At 39.9% G+C, this 21,220-nt stretch overlaps 1 protein-coding gene across 1 annotated transcript in view; it reads left to right on the top strand.

The window, feature by feature from the left end:
* Positions 1-21,220, top strand: part of LOC117303813 (pituitary homeobox x-like) — a 64,811-nt gene that overhangs the window by 7,704 nt on the left and 35,887 nt on the right. Inside the window, exon 3 of the mRNA XM_033788179.1 lies at positions 18,300-18,658. The gene's annotated coding sequence lies outside the window, so the exon portion shown is untranslated. The remainder of the gene's footprint in view (positions 1-18,299; positions 18,659-21,220) is intronic.

The following is a 21,220-nucleotide window of genomic DNA, read 5'->3' as shown; positions in this document are numbered from 1 at the left end:
AGGGCTTGGTGGAGTGACTCATCGACGGTGACCAAGAAGGGGGGTAGTACCGTGGAGGGAAATCCCCCGTCAGATCCTCTTAGACCAGCCCACCATCACTGCCATTCTAGATGTCATCTTAAAACCTGACAACAATGCTTACATAATCCCTTCAAGATCACTCTGGTCTTACCTTCTTTCACTCTGGGCCATGCCAGTAATAAAGATAGTCCACTATGACCTCATTTGAGAAGTGATCCTCTTATTATTAAAGATGTTACCTCCTGCCCTTCGCGTGCGTAATTATGCCACCTGCATGTACCCTTCTCTAATTGGGTTACGACAATTTGCTAATGAGCTGTATTGCTCATCCACTTGGCAATTTACTGTGTCAATTGATTGCACTTATACTGGTGCAAACCCCCACCTGCGGAAGCTACCGATATTGTTGGACAGCCGAACTTTTAGGTGCAACTTCTTTTGTTTAGAAAGCATTAGGAAAACAAGAATCTTGCAGAAAATTAGAATAACTTCGTGAAAATCTTGTACTTGACAAACTTCAGTAGTTTGAGATGTGAGATGCGTCCAATCCCGACCAAACGTTTCAAAGTAGATGGACTCGTAAGAAGACGTTGTATACATCTTGTATCCAATGGTCTAGCGAGCAAATCATGAAACGTTAACCACCTTGTTTTGTTGATAACGAGATTATTTTTTATGTCTTTGACATTACGAGGTTTTGGTCATACGATACTTTAGAGGATGTGAATGTATATTTACGTAAAATAAAACCATTTTAACCTTTGGAAATCTATGCCCAAATGTTAACTCGAAAGTATGTTTTTCATTAATCGCAAACTTGATACAAAACCATGTTGTCGTGTTGGGATGACGGGGGTAATTGCGTTATAATCACTACCTGTTTCTGCGATCAAAAGCAGCAGTTTGAATACAAACACAAACTTAAAGGAACATTACAGAATTGTTTTTTAGATAACAAAACAGTTGCTGGCAGTGTAAGCACCCACCATAGACATAAACTGACAAACCTGTAAAAGTTTGAGACCGATCGGCCATCTGGGTCACAAGAAAATAGTGAAAAACCGATTACACATTTTGCATGACATCGATTTAAATAAAAAATGAATAAAAGGGCTCAGTCAGCGGACATTAGTTTTATTTATCTCTTATCAATTATTACACTTCAGATAGAAATATTTCAAGGGATGTTTTCTACTATCATCATCATTAGACCGTGTAAGTTTGATGCAGACGAGTTTTTGTCTTACCAATTCTATAATGTTACTTTAATCGATGTCATGCAAAAATGTGTAAGCAGTTTTTCACTATTTTCTCGAGACCCAGATGGCCGCAGGTTGCGCCATAAACGTTGCGCAAGTGGACTTACGCAGTTGCGTAAAGTTTCGTGAAATCGGCTGCAGGTTTGTCAGTTTATGTAATTGATGGATAACATAAGGTGCTTACATTGCCAGCAACTGTTTTGTTAGCAAAAAAACCCAAATACTGTAATGTTCCTTTAACTTTGCTAAAATTAGGGAGAGTAAATATTGGTTAATACCTCTGTGTGTTAAGGCGGTGCGTGGAAGGTATGTAGCGCCGGAGGCCGGTGCTGGGTCGGGCTCAAGGGGGTTACCCCGCGGTCGGCTGACGGGGAGGGGAGTACCTTAATCACGGTAAACTATTCCGGCACATCCATGGCGTTAAGTTGAACCGTGTTTCCGTGACTTGGGTTTTAGATGAGTGAGTTGGGCCAATATTTGTTGTATTTTTATGATTTTTTTTCTTCCTTGATGTAATTAAGTTTGAAATCGTTGACAGGCCTCTGTGAATGAGTTTGAAATTTCATCTTTGAAATAGCTATCCGTTGACATGATGGTCCAAACGGGACGGGGTTAAACGTTACACGTAGAGACCTAAATGGATTGCTTGGAAGGAAAGGAAAATTTAAAAACACAATCCATCAGTTTGTGAATTGTAAATGTTGTACTACTTCTGTGGAGGCTGATAAACTTTGAATACATTGCATTTGTCTTGTCTTATCTGGGTTACACCACGATTAACTGTTATATTCCATAAACCAATTATACAGTTGTTTATTAAATGTGCACTCAGCTGAAGGATTTAAAACTCATCTCCTACAACATGAGTATTACCAACAACTCCCTCGATAAACCAATCCAGTAAGTAACAAAAAGGTCTTTTCTCTGATCCATCAAGCGGGGACTATCACCGTCTTCCCCCCATCACATTCCCAGCTCATCACGCTCCCTCTGCGCCTAGCCCCTATCACTTATCAAGCATTACAACCCAACACTCCAAAACCAATCCATATTTTCCAGCACAGCTTCCAGAAGTTCAAGGTGAAGAGTCCGTGGTTCATGCTGTCGTCACTTCAACCCTACCGTGAAATCCGCGCAAAGGACCGGGCCGGCCTTTTGTAAATCCCCGCTACATGATCTCAGCTCCGTGCAGCTTATCGGTAAACTTTCCAAATGGGTAGCTCGTCAATTTTCCCCGTACAAACTCTTCATGGGGCCCTTAGCCTGAACTGGAATATGTTTTGTCACTATAAAGCATCGCATGAGCTATATCATGATCCCCCCCCCCCATGAAAGAAGATTGTTTAGTAGGGTTTAATATTTACCGTTGCTGGATTTGGTTGATTTCAATTGGTTCAAATTTCACAGGGACGCGCTAAGCGACCTGCTTGCCATCAAATCAAAATCTGTGCCGGCAAGAGTACACATACATTAACTTAATTCCTATGTAAACATAGGAATTAAACACAACAATTTGCTTAGCACATTTTTATCTTGCCAAATGCAATATGTTTTGTGCTTTCAACAGCTTTTTGAGATCGGTTCCTGGTGTTTTGTCCCTCCTCTAAGCAGAGTGTTTTGTTTCATTAATATTTTTCCCGACAATAGCAAATCTGGTCCATATAAGATGGTTTTGGGGTTTTATGTACGAAACAACTGTTTAGCAAAACTATCTGTACGCAAGAGTCTTTCTCTGAAATATTATAACTAAACAACGGTCAAAAAAACTAAAACAAACTGACACACCTTATGAGAACTGCCCGTACAGGCAGTGGTCTGGTACCTAATATGGAGGATGATAATCAGTTTTATAATGTACTAGCATGCAACACAGGGAACACGACGACATTATGGCGTCTGGTCAAAAGCAGGTTGTTGCGTAGCCCTATATAGGACTCTTTCTCTGTACACGTCACAAGAACAGAGTCCTAACTATTGAGGCCAGTTTCTGGGGCGGAAAAATTTCACAGCTTCATAACTTAAATCTTACCTGCAACAAGCCACTAATTTCAACAGATTCACATTCCATGGCGGCATACATTTTTCTGCGGTGGGTTTTGGTCCTCATATTTTCCTCACAAATTCGTCATTTTCGTGAAATAATGCAGCTTCCAACGTTAAAAAAATCCCGTTTCGATCGTTTTCTCACAGTGTTGTCTGTTGTCGTGCGTACGCGTATACATTCGCGTGCAAGACGCACGATGCAAGCTTAGACGCATGAATTCTTGGTCACCGTATCTTGACTGCACAGCGTTAACAACACAATTCAAAATTTGCGCGTCGTGCGTTTTGCGTACACACGGCAGACTGTGAGAGTACGAACACAAATGGGAATTCCTTAACGTTAGGAGCTGCATTATTTCATGAAAATGACGGATTTGTGAAGAATATATGACGATCAAAACCCACCGCAGAAAAATATATGCTGCCATAGAATGTGAATCTGTTGAAATTGGTGCTTTCTTGGAGGTAAGATTTGAGTTATGAAGCTGTAAACATTTTCCGCCCCAGAAATGGACCCTGATGTCCAGGACGTCACTGTAGTACAATACGAAAGTGTAAGGCCACCAGGGCTAGTTGTTGCGCAACTATTTAATGTTGTACTGTCTGGGCACTTGACACTATTCCAGTTGTAAATATCTCTTTCGGTCAAACCGAGCACAAATTCATGTGTTTTATGTGAGTTAATTTTTACTATTAATACCATTTGTTTTAAATTAAGATATTTTATCTTTATTCAAGCTCAAATTTCTAAGAGCATGATTGAGTGAAATTGCTTATTACACTACCCAGTCTTTAACAATTTACGTACGACAAAATACGGCAATTGTTTAATCAAAAAGGAACTGATTTTGAAGCTTTGCATTGTGTAGGAAACTATGAGTGTTAGTAGTCAGGTATATAACAGTCATATTCACGTAGTGTTAGTAATCTTTCGGGGCGTAGTAGCTCTTTGTGGTTGAGCAAATTTTAGTTCTAAAGCCTTTGGACACTTTCGATAAACAGTATTGTCTAAGGCCCACACTTCGTGTAATAACAACTTATGCAACAAATAACAAACCTGTGAAAATTTAAGCTCAATTTGTCATCGGGAGAAAATACCGTAAAGCCCACCCTTGTTTCCGCACGCTTCGCCGTGTCATGACATGTGTTTAAAATGAATCCGTAATTCTCGATACCGAGAATTTATATTGTTTTAATCTTTTCTAAAAAAGTAAAGCATTTCATGGAATAATATTTCAAGAGAAGTCTTTCACCATTACCTTCTGTAAACCCTGTAAGTTATTTGTAAATCTGTGAACTTTTAATTTGTTTTCTGTTCCGAAAGGGTCTAAAGGCTTTAAAGTCTCATGGGAATTCTAATACGAGTTCTTCTTACTTGTCATTGACGTTGAGAGATATTTGTTTTAGAAGTTAGTATAGCTTATCAAAAAAGACAGTTGATAGTGTTTCATATGAGTAACAAGACAAACTGATAATCATTCCACACCATATTTTTAACTTCAAACTGAATTCATTTCCCTTATCTTAGCTGGCTTAACAGAACACACACAAAGGTTTCCAACGTGTTGTCCGGAAGTCAAGGCCTCTTTCCAGCCTTTATTTCACCCCAGGTTTTAGAAAAATACCCCTTCTGCCAATTTCCCTTTTCCATCTTGTCCCAACCGGTCGTCGAGTACCACACACCGCGCCGATGACACTCTGAAATAACCTCCGATTCACCCACAGTCTACACTCGCCATTTCACCAGCAGCCCCGGTATTTTCCAGTACCCCCCTTCCACATCTCCACGGTGTTGAAAACCAGAATGAAGCCGTAGAACAAACATAGATCTCTCTACCAACATTTAGACAAACCGGCCCCTTGTACTTTCCATCCTCGCCCTTTGACATTGTTTTTCTACGTCTGATTTTTTTTCTGCCCCTCTCTGAAAAGGAGTAAAATAAACGAAAAAGGTGATTTTTTTTCTTGGTAGCATGTTTCTGCAATTGCTCAAATACACAGCTGCTGTGAAGAATAGCAAACAGCCATTGCGGCGACCAACAGTTACTGAGGAGGAAAAAATAAGATTCGGAGTAAGAAACACAATACTAGAAAGTAAGACATTGGTTGGGTGAAGACTGAGGGGATTGTTCAGCAGCGAGCAGCTGGGTCTGCATCCCCGGGGCTAAAGGGACCCAATCCCGGCCAAACACTAATAACAGGTTCTTGCTTGAGTCTTCATGTGATGCTAGGTTACATTACATATCGGCAACGACTTCCCAAGCCCAGGGCGGTTAGACGGAAAGGTATGGAGGCCTAGAAATGACTGTCAGCTTTGGAAGTTTGTCTGCTATTTATTCCTGTTAAAGTAGGATTTGAAACTGTGCTTGATAGGAGTGTAATTAGGTTAGGTTTGCGGTAACACTGCATATATTGTGCAGTCTAGTCTGGCACCCTTTTACGTCCATTAGGTTAGGTTTGCGGTAACACTGCATATATTGTGCAGTCTAGTCTGGCACCCTTTTACGTCCATAAGTTTTTAGTGGGACTGTAAGCTTCTAATCCCAAGTTGTTGCAACTCTCTTAAGCAAAGGCCAAGCGCTGCTGTACACGCGCTCTATGTCAGCTGTGAACATGAACACCAATACTATGTGTATTTGAAGTGCACAATCATTCGGTGATACTTTTAGCTCATGTTCGACAGGAGCTAATTGTTACTTTATAAAGTCAGTTTGATCGCCTACTGGGATAAACACTTCTGGACTAGTATGGTTTCGCACTATAGGGTGCCCATGAATACACAGGACAAAGGCTAACGCCAATGTTTCAGCATTAAATTTGATAAGTTGTGATACAAACGTTTAAAAAGACCTTCACAGCTAACCCTTTACAAAAACTATTTCTGTTTCCCTATTTGAGGATATCACTTTTATTTGCTAAGAAACCAGACTATTCCGAGGCATCCCCTGCCTCGTCTAAGTCCTTTAAATGAGTACAACTCAAAGCCTTTTGTTTATTGACGTGTTGAAATGTCATTCTGTCTTCTTAGACTGTAACTGATCATGGCCGTTCGGGGACACCGTAGCACCGCGAGCCCGCTTTATTACAATATAGTCCTAAGTCCACAATCGAAGCCAAATTCATCTCGTAATCTTCGCCGTCCAAGAAATACATCTGCCCCGGCTTCATCGAGATGAGCTCAGAGTAACTTACCCAGAGCCGGGGATAACAGGAAAAACATCCTGGTCATTTTGGGAATGAGTCGCGGGGAGGTTGTTGGCAAATGTAGGAGTTGAATTTTAATGGAATTTAAGAGAGGGTATTTCCACTCGGCATGTAGGATATATGGAGCTTTAAGATAAACCTGTGTTTATTCCACGGGAAGAACTGACATAACGAGACCTATTCAGAGGGCAACTTGCACAAACTATAGCACTACCTTGCCAGTTGAACCCATGGTATCACCTTATGATTATTCGGAAAACAAACCCCTTCAGCTTAGTCCTGAGCCCACTGGTAACAAAACAACTCGCCTACAGAAACCATTGCAGAAACCGAAAACCAGCGAGATCCTGTCACAAAGCCCGCCCTCACCGAACAACTCTGCGGATAATGAACACTTTTAATTACTTCAATTACAACATAGGGGATTAGTGAGAGCTTAAGAGCTAGGATCAACTTAATCCATTTCTTGCTTATTGGATGTACCAGGGGAAGCGGATCATAGAGTCATAATCCAACATACAGTTCATGTCAGTAATTGTAAGTTCTCACACGTTTCACTGCAGAGTGAGTGAAAATAGTGAAGATGAAGTGAGTGTTTCCCTTGAGTGGTTTACCGCTCGGTTTGGTTGTAATCCTCGATTTACTGGAAAATAACTTGTGATCAGTTTAAGGAATGAGGTCTGTTTGAAAGCTGTTAATAAGTCTGTCTGGATGGTTCGATGCAGTTCGGATTAGCTGAAAGTGTCTGGCGATACTTAGTTTTTTGGGGGGTTGTTGATTTGTCCGTTTCGTTCGAATGTTTGTTATATATCTCTTGTAGGCGCTGAAGAAACCAAAATGGTCGCATCCAAAGTTGAATGTCAGGCTAGAGCAGCGTCTATTTGTTTGATGTTTGTTTGCTTGCTTGATTGTTCCTTCTTGTGACATATTCAGGAACGAGGAACCTTAAAAATGTTGTTGTTGATTATGTGAAAATGTTATGATTTCACTGTCTACTGAGTTCCAGTTATGTTTGAAGTCACAACGTCACTGACGGGATGATAGTCAGGTTGTTTTCATTCGTATGATCTTGTACATTGTTGCAGTCCTCGATTTTTTTTTTTTTTTTTAATGTTTGTGGGGAAGCAAAAATATGAGCTATTTGCGAGTCAGTGGTACTTAATGCTCCAGTGTTGAGTGCTAGGTAGTCGGTACTCGTTTTCGGTGTTCACACCCGAGTACAGTTTTGATGGTTTTCGCAATTAACGAACAAATTCGCGGATTTGTCGCACCAGACACCGATTCCACAGAGACCTTAGATTGATCTGAATAATATTTGTATCAATCGTAATTGCTGAACAAAGTGTGATGTCAGAAATACTAATCACTATGTTGATTTTGCCAAATCATCTTTAGGGTAATCTTAAAGACACTGGACACTTTTGGTAATTGTCAAAGACCAGTCTTTTCACTTGGTGTATCTCAACTCATGCATAAAATAACGAACCTGTGAACATTTGAGCTCAATTGGTCGTCGAAGTTGCGAGATAACAATGAAAGAATAAAACACAATTGCACGTGCTTTCAGATGCTTGATTTCGAGACCTCAAATTCTAAATCTGAGGTCTCGAAATCAAATTCGTGGAAAATTACTTCTTTTTCAAAAACTATGGCACTTCAGAGGGAGCCGTTTCTCACAATGATTTATACTGCCAACCTCTCCCCATTACTCGTCACCAAGTGAGGTGTTATGGCAATAATATTTTTGAGTAATTACCAATAGTGTCCACTGCCTTTGGTGACATCGAACCCATGAGTGGATATAAACGTCCGTGAACTTCAAGAAATGAAAAACAAAACAACAATAAACAGTATGGGGAAATGGACAGTTCTAAAAAGATGATTCGGATATGATTCACAGATATCCATACTGTCAGGTTAATTTCACAGCTGCCGTTGTGGTAAGGTGTCCCAACTGTTGCAGTCTCATCATTTAATGACTGATGGCATGTAGTGTAAGTCCAATTTGTCCAGAATGACTTCGACTTCCTCCCTTGTGCTAGACGCAGGTCTAGTACTTTTATAAATAAAGAACAACAGTTGGGGTGTTGTGCATTGGTAATAATGTCCATTGCGAGTTATCACATGACTTCCTCTCTTGGCATCCCATTTAAAGGTGTGCTCTTACAGGAAAAAAAGAATAATATATAATATAATTTTAATTTATTTTGACACGGTACAATTTTGCATAATTTTCTCGAAGCCATAATTTTTCGCGAGTCCATTAAGTTATGAACTCCAAACTGGAGAGGGCGTTTATTTTATCCAGGCTTGAAACATTATAGCTTACGTTTTATTGGTCTTATTTAATTGCTTTTAAAAATATACATCCATAGCATGATTGGCTTAAACCAATCCCCCTTCTACACCCTTCTCAAAAACAATTAACCTTACAAACCGACTGTTTTAGACAGTTCAAGGATAAAGTGTACAACAAGTCCCCGCCCTTTTCAATTCAAATACATCATCGAGACTAGACATCAAATGTCCCGTCCTGGATTCAAAAACAGACCCTTAATTGCTCCACTCCGTCTATGAATACAAAAGTACTGAAACTCAGCATGCTGCGCGTGCCAATCGCGCCATGTCGAAGTAATACCCATTAATCACAAGTCAATTTGTAATTGCCTCAGTATCATTCCTAAACACTTGCCAAATTACCCTCCAAACCATTACCCCAAAGTACACTCATCAGTGACACATCCCCATTACCCCCTCCCCTCCCCAAAAAACTATCAATCTGAAACTGTTGAAAGAAATTACCCCTCCATTTATACCCCCTCACCATTAGTAGCCAAAACCCTTCATGGATTACCTACTGAATCACTATCTGTAGCAGTCTTTCCTTTCCTTTTTAACAACCCTGTGATTCTTGCTCCGGAAACTCCTCTAAACCATCGCACTGTCTAGCCCGTGTGATTCCCGTTTAGCCCCCCGTCGGTCCCCGCCCGGGCCCTGCCCCTTGCACTTGTCCGAACGTCTCGGATTTTACCGCTAAGGTTTGATCAACGATGGCATGTAGCTTCCGTTAGTACTTCTTGGGGATTGGGAGGGCTATTGGGGCGATGATTGGGAGAGAGATCGGGGCTTAGCAGCTGAGAGAAGGTCTGCAAATAGAGAACGAGGTTAAGCAAAAAGCATCCTTTACAACAGAGTTGTTTTTGATGTTGTTTATTATCGTCTTTGTCTCTCTCTCTTTTTCAAATATTTTGGTTTTACCCATTTAACACCGATGTGTGTTAGCACTGTATACTCAGTACTTTCCCGAGCTCTGTGAAAACAAATCACAGGCATTTTACTCGGGTGGGATTCGAACCTCTTGCAAATTTCTGCAAGTTTTGACTCAGGGATGCTGATTGGTGCAGCGAGGAGCAATTCAACCAACCACCTTTGAGCTTTCTCCTTGGAAATGCTCCTGCCATCTTGGTCGTGTTCCCCGTGTGCAGTAAAAATCATTTCAGTGATCATTGTCACAAGAAGAGGGGCCAGACTACTTTGAGTTGTCGTTTCAGCCTCGTTTCCACAATTTCTGAAAGTAAAACACCTTTAAACCACTCATTGCGTGAACATCATTAGTCTATTTTTTTATGACCTCAGCGTAACTCATCCGATGGGTTGGGCCTTCAAACGAGTCACAGACCCCGCACAGCACCTGGGAAGAAACTGCGCACCGCAAACACGGAAAGCCCCGGTCTTTACAAAACCTAAACCCATTTGGCAACTTCTTAACACCTAGGCATGAATAATTTTGTTTAAAATTAGCGATCGAAAAGCCACCTCACCACTGTAGAGTCATCGGCTTACAGTGGTTTTATTAGGGGGATGTTTAAGCCCAACACCCCAACCACCAAAATAGATTTAAAAACATCTTAACTAGTCAAGTATAAAAACATTGTTTTTTCAATCTTTGTTTGCTTTATTTTGAGTTTGTAAACATAAACAAAATTCAGCGGCCCATTTTACGAAACTTTACGCAACTGCGAAATTCCACTTGTGCAATATTTATTGTGGAAATGGTGCAAAACTTACGCAATAAATGTTGCGCAAAAGAGTGATTAATGCAGCTGCGTAAAGTTTCTTGAAATTGGCGGCTGGTGATAGTCAAATAATCCATGCTGTTGGTATAGTCAACATTTGGCTCTCCTCATTTCATTTGATTGGTCATACTTGTTTATTGTATTTGAATCATGTTCAAAAGTACATTGTGGTTTGAAATATCTATGCTATGTAATACTATTATTGCACCAAAACCGCTCAATTGTACCATTAGTGACGTCACACTGCGACGTCAGCGTACTGATGCTTTCTTTCGATGGTTTATGGTACAACCTCATGGGTTGCAAATGCCTAAATGAATAGAACAAATTGGCCGACTAGTACTGTGGCAAGCGAACAAATAAATTCGATACTTGTGACGTCATCAAGCATGAAGTAACCGAAGTTTTTTATGTTGCAAGTTTATAAGATTCAAAATGGCCACCGGGCGCCTTTGCGTAAAGACCCGTCAATTTGCATCCGTTTGGTTCGAAGTTAATGCTTTGTTGGCCAATCGAGATAAACTTTGTGTTGTAAGGAGATTTGAATTTATATTAAAAGATAGCTTGACCAAGGAGCTTAGCTCAAACAAGGAGCTGAGCCGATAAACCATGGGATCGGGACAGGCATTAACTGGCACCTCATGATGTCATGTAAAATTATTTGTCGGGAAATGAGCGGTTTGGGGCTTGGCAGAACTTTGCAAAATTGAGAAACCTTAACACCGCATGAGGTTTATCTGCCAATTTATAACTGAGTTATTGAGAATTTACTTGTCTACCAACTTTACAGAAATGCTGTGATGTTAACATACGTTTTTGGTCCCTCCAAACTTCCAAGAAGGCTGGACATTTGTTTTTTGGTTCCATGAGCTCTGGAAGGTTACATGTTGAGACGTCTTGGACTTAAATTCTTAAAGAAGTCTTGTTCCGCATTCGAAGAATATCACATGGAATCTTCGTGACGAGACCAACTTTCTACAAACTTTACGGAAAAACTGTGATGTTTACATTCGTTTTAGTCTCTCTAAACTCCCTAAGGTTAGACATTTGTTTCTTGGTTCCATGACTTACTCGAGATGGATTGTTCTACGTCTTAAATAATTCTTGTTCTTGCTTCGAAGAACATCACATGGAATCCAAGTGATGAGACCGACTATACACAGCCGCGAAAGGTCATCAGAGCGGAGCAGACGAACCCCAAACCTTGTTTCTGTCCAAACCCATCTCCTCACCGCTCAAACCTTTACACTCTTTTCCCGCGCAGCCTGTTCTCTCGTATCACTTTCCCGTCAAAACTCATCTGGGCGCGCGGGAAAAACCATAACACGCTAGCATCCGGGAACTGTCAAGCCAGATGTCTCGATGCGAGTGAGCGTTTTACAACAGGCTGGGAGTTCCTAATAGGAACGGGGACCTGGGGGGAATGTGCGTCATGGAGAAACTTGGACTGTCGGTAGAAGTTAATTTTGAAACAGGAATAGAAACTCACCCTTCTTCAGTCGAGGCCCCCCTCTCCAGCTTCGTCCCCAGCTCCTTCCTTCAGCAGCTTGAGGTCAAAGCACGAGTACCATTACTAAGCAGAAATTGAACTTTGTTACATGACAAAAGTAAAGTTTAGAGTCTCCTAGAATTTACACAATCTGGGCCCCGTGGGTAGAGCAGTCGATTTGACGCTAGAATTAGTCCCCATCTTGAGTTATGACTAGTTATAGGATGGGTCCAGTGCGTCCTAGCGTTTATCTCGTCTTAAAGTCCTAGGATTAATCCTAAGTTTGGAAAAGTTTTGTGAAATCGACGGCAGGTCCTATAGACAAGACAGCATGGTCCTTTTAAAGTCCTTTGATTGTAGCTTGTCGTGGTTGAGTGGTCTAGTTCACCAGACCCCAGCTCTGGTGATGTCAGCCGCAGAGTGGGGGTTCGATTCTTGGTCATGACACTTGTGCCCTGGAGCAAGGCACTTTGAAAACTATGCCTGCATCATCATGGACTGTGACGGGGAACCCAGTTTCAACCCTAGGAGTAGGTGGCAGTTAATTTGGGTTGTTATCCCAAATCAGTTTTCACTGAGTTCTTGCTCTCTTCTCAATTATTGTTCCTGTTATTTTTCTTGGTCTTTTTTCTTGTATTGTTCTTACAATTGTTCTTGTTCTTATTTTCTCATTCATTTTTGTGTGTTCTTGTTATTGTTGGAGTGTGGGGTTGGGTTGAAAAATAGCCATTGGTAGAAACTGAAAACCCCACCCACCGCCTGCAGGGTTATTGCATGAGACTGGATGTGAACCGAAGTCCATAGAAGTGAAAGTCATGGAACAAAAAGCGAAACTTGCACCCATACCACATTGTCTTGTCTCCCACAATGTCACTTTCCGATGAACATCTATCCTTGTGTTTCAACACACATCCCTGGCGAGGGCGACCCGTCACTTTACACGGTGCACTTTCCCCCCGTAGTTCCAGCAAACAACACCCGAGGCTAGAAAGCCAGCTTGAACTTGCTCCGTGGCATGTACCAAGATCCATTGACGGCCCCCTTGAGAATTGTTCCCCAAGCCGTAGTTTCCGCGTAGACCTCGACTGTGTTATGTCTTCACTAAAGTCTAAAAAAGGGACTCGACCTTTTAGAATTAGAGCATTTATAGCATTGGAACAAAAATAAACAAATGTTCTTCATTAATAGTTTAACTAAACAAGTGTTTGTTTCTTGTAGCATGTTTTTGTTTGTCTTTCTTTGTCCAACTATCCTTTTAGAAAGACGCTTGGTTGAAACATCAGTCCATTTACTGTTTGCATTTTACTGTTTGCATTTTAAGGTCATTTTGATTGGTAAGCAGTTTGCGAAAACTTCGATTTTCTCTTTCTTCTGTGTGTTAACTCAAATTTCTGAGTGAGTTCGTTTCAAAATGAGAAACAGAAAAAGTTGTTTACGACTTGACATCAGCTGTCTGTTGACGTCATTGTCAATCAATTATAACCCACGCCCACTTCAGCTGTTACATAATCAATATCCTCCAATCAAAAGACCCTTTCGACCGGTCAATCACTCTGGAAAGTTTCCACACTTCTTTAAAGGCACTTGACATCTTTGGTAATTGTCAAAGACCAGTGTTCTCACTTGGTGTATCCAAACTATGCATTAAATAAAAAATATGTGAAAATTTTTACTTAATTGGTCATTAAGATGAAAGAGAATTATTATTGAAAGAAGAACACCCATGCTGCACAAACTTGTGTGCTCTCATCTGCCTAAAAAGGGCTTCAGGCCTAAAGTCTTTTAATATTTGAGTGAAAAATTACCTCTTTTTCAAAAACTACGTTACTTCAGAGGGAGCCGTTTCTCACAATGTTTTATACTATCAACAGCTCACTATTGCTCGCTACCAAGTAAGTTTGTAAGCTAACAATTATTTTGAGTAATTACTAATAGTGTCCAGTGCCTTTAATGTAGCCTTGCCGAGGTGGTAACTGCAGTGAGTGATGTCATTACAGAAAACGCTCCAATAAATATGTTATTGACCGATTGCGAGTCCTTGCTTTAACGCAGTGCTGGATGGAATGGTGCTGCCTGCGTAAAACCCTATATAATTAATCATTGTGTGACGGGACGTCCAAAAAGTACACCTTACTATAATTGATGGCATTTTGTTTTACCTCAGATGTTGAAAAATACCAGGAAAAAAGTGCTGGTGACCTTGTCAGTTCTTTTTGTTGTTCACCTGGCGTGCTTGTGGTTCCCTCCTCGTATGATTTGGAGAAGGGTCGGATGCATTAATCAACAAGACATACCATGTGGGTTACCAGTTAGTGACTGGGGGGGGGGGGTGTCGTGACGTCATTGGTGGGTTCTCTGTGGCGATGACATACCAGCCCACGAGGAGCGTCTGCTGTTGGTTGCTGTTTTTTTTTTACCGAGACGAGGTTCAAGGTTTAGCGGGTCGTAGCTGTTGTTTTGAACGGTGGCGGAGTTGGTGGAGCACCTTGGGCGAATTTCTTGGACTTCGGTGATGGATGTGGATGTTTATTTGGGGTGAACGTTGTGTCATTTGGCAACGCGACTCTCTGTAATTAACTAAAACAATATGGAGTTTGATAATGACTACAGAATGAAGAAAGTTGAAATTATGTATGGTGCTCTTAAACTTAAATACATAAAATAGCTAAATAACTAACTAAATAAATAAATAAATAAATACACAATTAACTTGACTAAATAATTTAATAACTAAATAAATAATTAACTTGACTAAATAATTTAATAACTAAATAAATAATTAACTTGACTAAATAATTTAATAACTAAATAACCAATTTTAATTGGTTAGATAGTTAGATAGTGAAAACTATCTAACTAAATATATGTTTAACTAAATATTTAACTAAATAACAATTTATAGCTAAAATTAACAACATATATAAATAACTAAACAACTAGTAATTAAATAAAAAAAAAAAATAATTGATGAATACAACAGTATTGGACAGGAAACAACAATTGACGGACATTTAGACAACTGAACCCAAACATGAAAAACGATAATTGACAAGAAATACGCAACTTGTCACTTGACAATTTTGTATAAAATAAAAGTTCTCGAACTCATCGAAGAAATCTCAGTCTTGAGTAACATTAAAGGCAGTGATTACTCAAAATATTTATTAGCATAAACCCTTATTTGGTAGCGAGTAATGGGGAGAGGTTGATAGTATAAAACACTGTGAGAAATGGCTCGCTCTCTGAAGTAACGTAGTTTTCGAGAAAGAAGTAATTTTCTACGAATTTGATTTCGAGACCTTATAATATATTTAGATTTTGATGTCTAGAAATCAAGCATCTGAAAGCACACAACTTCGTGTGACAAGGGTGTTTTGTCTTTCATTTTTTATCTCGCAACTTCGACGACCGATTGAGCTCAAATTTTCACAGGTTTGTTATTTTATGCACATATTGAGATACACCAAGTGAGAAGACTGGTCTTTGACAATTACCAATAGTGTCCACTGTCTTAAATGTGTGGAATTGATTGAAGCCGACTTTCGTGTCGAGAGTCACACCAGTTTCTGTCCCCGTCTAGAAAAGAAGGAAAACTAATATTTGTGACAAAAAACATCCGAAGTTGGTGACAAGTTTACAGGAAGGCGATTTAATTAACATGAAGTCGAACAGCGTTTGTGTAGGAAGTCTACAAAAGAAAGTCTTCACAGTCTGTGACATATCGCCCCGTTACGAGAAATCTGACATCAGTTTGAGTTATGACATGTGGGTAGTCGCGAGAAAGAAAGTTCGCAGTACTATTTTTCTTACATTTCAACTGTGTCTGTGAAACCACAAATACATACAAAGAAGGGGAACAAGAAATCAAAGCAAATGGTTGGAACATGTTGGCGATTGAGCAAGCAATCGTATATTTAGGTTTGACATTTTGGATTTTGTAAAGCTGGCATTACCTTCGATGTTGTTGAGTGAGTGTAAGTTTTCTACCCCGGTCTTAAAGTTGACTTCTAAGCCATCGAAAGGACAAACAAAAATATGATATTTACGGAGAGTCTGGAATTATGTCAGTTCTTAAAATAATTATTTCTGGAAATCTGTCTTTTTAGGAATTTTGTAAAACTTTTCCTGCTAACTCATGGCTTCAGTTTTTAGTTTGTTTGTTTGTGTGTTTGTTTGTTTGTTTTACCTTGTGATACATAAATTTTGTTTATTTACTCAATTTCACGAAAGTTGATTTAGTTAAATATGTTGTTATTTATTTATATTTTATTAACATTGTTTATTAGTTTTTCTTTTTTTCTTTCTTTCTTTCGGGTTTCAGTTTATTTGATCTCTCTCACGGTCCTCAAAGCTTTATTTTTGTTTCTTGTTAGTTTCTGGTTTTAATGGAATATTATGTCATCTAAATTTCAATCACAAAATATCACAACCCATTAGTCTGGCAAAATTTTTAAATCTGGAAATTTATCGTGCAAAGTAAGAAACCATGGTAGAAAATAAAGCATCCGAAATAACAAAATGTTCCGAGTTTGGGAGAGTATTTGGGAGAGTGTTTTGTTTTTGCCAAACCTTCCACAACATGACCAGTGATAATTGAAATCTGTGTCTTTGTTTCGACGATGGATTGAAATTAGCCAAAATAACTTGCTCAGATTTAGGATAAATACCACATGTAATTGAAAGTCTTAACTCTGCATCGGTTCCCGTTTTTTCTTCTCCAGACGTTAAAGTTGAAAGTACTTTTGCCAAGTGTTTCCTTCTCGGACCAAATCATCCATTGTTGGCTACCTTAAAGTCCTTAATCCTTTGCGATTGGTCTTTGGAGAGAGGGGAAATTTATAAGAGAAAAAAAAGTTACAAAATTAAGTTATACAGCCGCGGTTTACGCAAGAAAATCCTGTGGTACATTGCGTGACGGTTGCTGTGCCCCTTACTTGTAACCTCCACCGATCACGGAGTGATTTAGAGCGGGGCTGCTGTCAAGAGATCGCTTGGTGCCAACGGATCGAGACGATGGAAGGGAGAAGCAGGTGAGGGCTGGTTGAGCTGAACTCCGAAGGCGTGGGAAGAGGAGGTTTTGAAGATACACGAATGTTACTCAGACGTACTATGCTCTTGTACTTTTTAAGTGTAATTTTTGTTGAAGCTTGTATTTATTTATTTAACAAGAAATAAACATTTATACATCATTTTCCACATTAATTAGAGACCAATTATTGCTATTAAAACAGTAATCAATAAATAAATGGTTTTTTTCTTTCTTGATTCGAGGTATCTCAGTTTCATTCATCCAACAGCAACTACAACTAACAAACAACACTACATCAATTCCACATGATTAAAGTTCAAAATACTGCTAAATAGTAATAATTAAAAACAAATATTATAAAAAAAATCCAGATGCACATTTATAATAATGCAACTTATAATTATTATTTTTTTTTTTGCTTGTTTGTGTTTTAAAGCTTTCGTAATACGAATTGGCACCTGAAAACAAAAGAGTTCCACATTATTATTTGGACTTGAAACACTATGTGAACTTCCACTCGTCCACACATGAAGAATACGTTGTTTCATTATACAGAACAAAGGGATGCCCACGGATTGACTTCAACACAGAGCTGCGTGTGTTTGTGGGTTTTTTCATCAGTTTTGTTTGTGGGTTTGTTTTAACATCAATCTATTCATTTCTTTATATTTAATTATGAACCCTTTTATATTTTACTTATGTGTTATGATACATGAAATGGATTGCCATGGGAAATACAAAAGTGTAACAACTGCCCTCGAACGACGAGTAGGCCTACATCAAGACCCATGTCAACCATACAATTCAAAGTTTAAAGTCAAAATATGTAACACAATGTTGGTATGCGTGTCCGGGCAAAATGAATACTTTACGCCAAAAGGAAGTGATCGATGAATTCATGACGTGACACCAATACAAGTTTCCAAACAACATATCATGTGATTTAAATACCGATCGGAAACAAATGAGGCCCACCTTTGCTTTCTTACATACAAGAGTTGTCGAAACAGCCAAAATAAAAGTGGCAGCAACCCCACTGTTTGAAGCAGTGGGTACTTAAATACATCTATCAAGTAGTGACAAGCCCTACTTTATCATCTCAGAGACTATTTGAAAAAGAAAAAAAACTAAACGGAAGTTGGTTTTGTCTTCTTGTTTTTTTTTCTTCTATTCCGCAGTTTAGGTTGTCGATCTTGTCACGCAATCACACCATAGCCAGTTGTCACTGTGAAAATGCCGCCCGCTGCTTTACGGCGTTTGAGTGTGACACTTGACGGTGATGTGAGAGGCGCACCTGGAGGACTCTGCTGTACCGTTCACAGACAGCTTTAGACGGCCGAGCTAGCCAGCTACTCTTTCCCCTTCCCTGGTGTTAGCTTTGAGTGACTTGTGAATGCGTGTGCAATTTGGACATAGACTCCGGACATTCTGAACGTCAAGCCAGATTTTGAATTGTTCAGTCCAACTTCGGATGTTTTGGATTTGGTTCTCTATCTTTTGAACTTAGGGATAACTTTGCAAGACAAACGTCAGTAAGGTAAGGTTTTTCTTAGTTATGATTTGTTTGTGACAATGTGAAATGATTACAATTTATTTGAGCAGAAGTAATCAAGACTTTTTTTTATCTTGCCAAGGGGTTTACTGTGATACGATATTATGGTCACGTGGTTTGTCACCAAAAGTGTAATGTATGTTGCCTTGTGTGCGCCTAGCAGTAGTCGCTATACATAGGAAAATATACAATCAATGTCCGAGGTCGAGTTGGCCACGACCAACTCGACCAGTTGCACCCATCCATAAGACCAGTGTTATGCAGCAAGTATTACAGCTGTATGCTATGGTTGTAGTGACCATTGGCCAATGTACAATCAATGTCAGTTGTCGAGTTGGTCATGACCAACTCGACTGTTGCACCCATCCATTAAGACCAACATTCTGCAGCAAGAAATACTTTGTGAACATGCGTTCAATATTAAAACTAGTTTTATTGTCCACATGCAGGTTTGTAATAACTTAACCAGACTATTGTAGGTTGTTTTCGTGTAAACTGGCGCTACTGCACCGCCCTCTCGTGTCACTGTGCCACCAAACTGTTGCTGGACTGGTTTCTCGTGAACCGTAACCCTTCTCATACCACGAATTCCGCTTCGCGTAAAACTTGCCTCAGGCAACAAAACCTTTCAGTCTTTCTCTGTCAGCAAATAGAGTTATGTTTCCCCTTACAGTGTGAGTTACCAAATCGCATTCAGACACCGTTTATAAAGATGGTTAACCCATCAAAAAAAGTCATAAAAACTGCAGTTTGCAGAATATCAAAAATGCAGTTGGACTTGGCATAATGTTTCTCAAAAGTAGTCTAAAGTTTCAATGTTTTTATATGCAGTTTCAAAAATCAATTTCGTCTCTATAATGGTATTGAAAATGCGTGTCTAGAGTGGCGATAAATGAGAGTTTGTCCTTTTGACAAGCACAAATCTGTGATGATGGCCCTTTAGCCATGATATAAGCTGACTGTTTGCCAAAAACTTACAAGCTTGTAGTATCAAAGGTAATTCCCATCCACTATCAGCCCTATATTGACCCTACTAGCCTGCTTGTAGTTTACTTGGCTAGAATCCGTCTGCTAAACCGATTTATTCGCACCATATACTGGGGTGAAACTAAAAACGTGTTTACGTCCAATTTGTACAACCAACTCTGTCAAAGGAACAATGTTGCCGTCCCAAATCCCTTGGCTAGCCGCTCTAGCCCTTAAAAATTGTACACATGTCAGCGGTGATGTTACAATGAGCCAGTGGATTAGGACAAATTTGTCTAGCATTCGTAGCGAGCTCACCCGTAAAATCCCCCCACCACGGCGAGCCTCATCTCACACCCGTTTTGTTGGAACTCCGTGGAACTGTTAAGTTTCACCGGGTTCAGACTGGGTAGTCCCACCGGGCCCTGCAAGCCGGTTGACCCCCGTCGGAAACCAATGATCCCACTACCTCTTTAGAATTCTACCCCCGTCCGTCATCGACTTTCCCCGCTGGGCTTATGGAGGACGGGGACAAAATATTAGAAGGAAAAAGAAAAGGGTCTGATTTCAGACACAGAAGGAGTTCTAGCTTCCGGACAGCATGGGGGGAATGAGGACATCTTTCTTCGAGAGTCAGGGGGCGCATCGGCGCGTTGGCCCCGTGAGGGGAGGCCGCACCCCGGGCGACTTAACACCGGAGAAATCTTTGGCCTCCATAGGCTGATAGATACGGAAGGGTGTTTGCTTAGTTCTTTTGGTATAATGTTTTTTTCGGTGGAGGAGCGATGAGTTCAGATTGGGTCAGGGTCGAATTCACGGCGAGGTGAAGCATAAAGGAGACCCCCTATCTGGGTGTTAATTTACTTCATGTTCAACATGATCCTTTTAAATAAAACAAATATCAATAACTCAAAGCACGATTTATCAATTACCTCTTTCAGTCAACAGGTAGTCGATTTTGAGTTGATATTCAAATCAACCCAATAGTTCAAAATACTATAGATGGTTACCTTTATCAATCACTAGGTAGTCGATATTGACTCGATACTCAAATCAATTCGATGAGTCAATGATCTTCATATTTAAAATGTAAAGCCCTTTTACAAACGAAGGCTCGAAGACTTAAATAGAGCGCTCTGTGAGTCAAACACACATTCCCTTGGAGTAATTGTCAAGCAACTTCTACGGCTTAAGAAGTGGACTTTACTTGTTATTTTAAGAACCAACCCATCCCTCCCGAAAGTGGATAAGAATTTCCCCACAAAATTGCAACACAGAAAACCCTTTGAGCTGACAAAAGAACAATTATCGCAAATTATGCGACGAACCCGCAGTGTTAATCGGCTGAGCGTCTTAACCAATCAGATTAAATCCCACCATCTTAGCGGGCTCTCATTGCTCTTTTCTTGGGTCACATGATCCATTTGTATATTGCCTTAAATTTTTCCCTGGTTAAAAATAGAACCGTTGATGACTTTGGCAATCCTCACCACTTTTTTTTCAGTTCAAGAAGATTTGCGGGCAAAATAGCGTAAATCTGATTAAGTTAAAGAAAGCAAAGTTCATGCCTAGTATCAAAAC

This window comes from Asterias rubens, chromosome 20 (genome assembly GCF_902459465.1).
Source record: "Asterias rubens chromosome 20, eAstRub1.3, whole genome shotgun sequence".
Taxonomy (NCBI): domain Eukaryota; kingdom Metazoa; phylum Echinodermata; class Asteroidea; order Forcipulatida; family Asteriidae; genus Asterias; species Asterias rubens.
The sequence above is the reverse complement of the archived record's forward strand: the minus strand, read 5'-3'. Positions and strand labels throughout refer to the sequence as shown.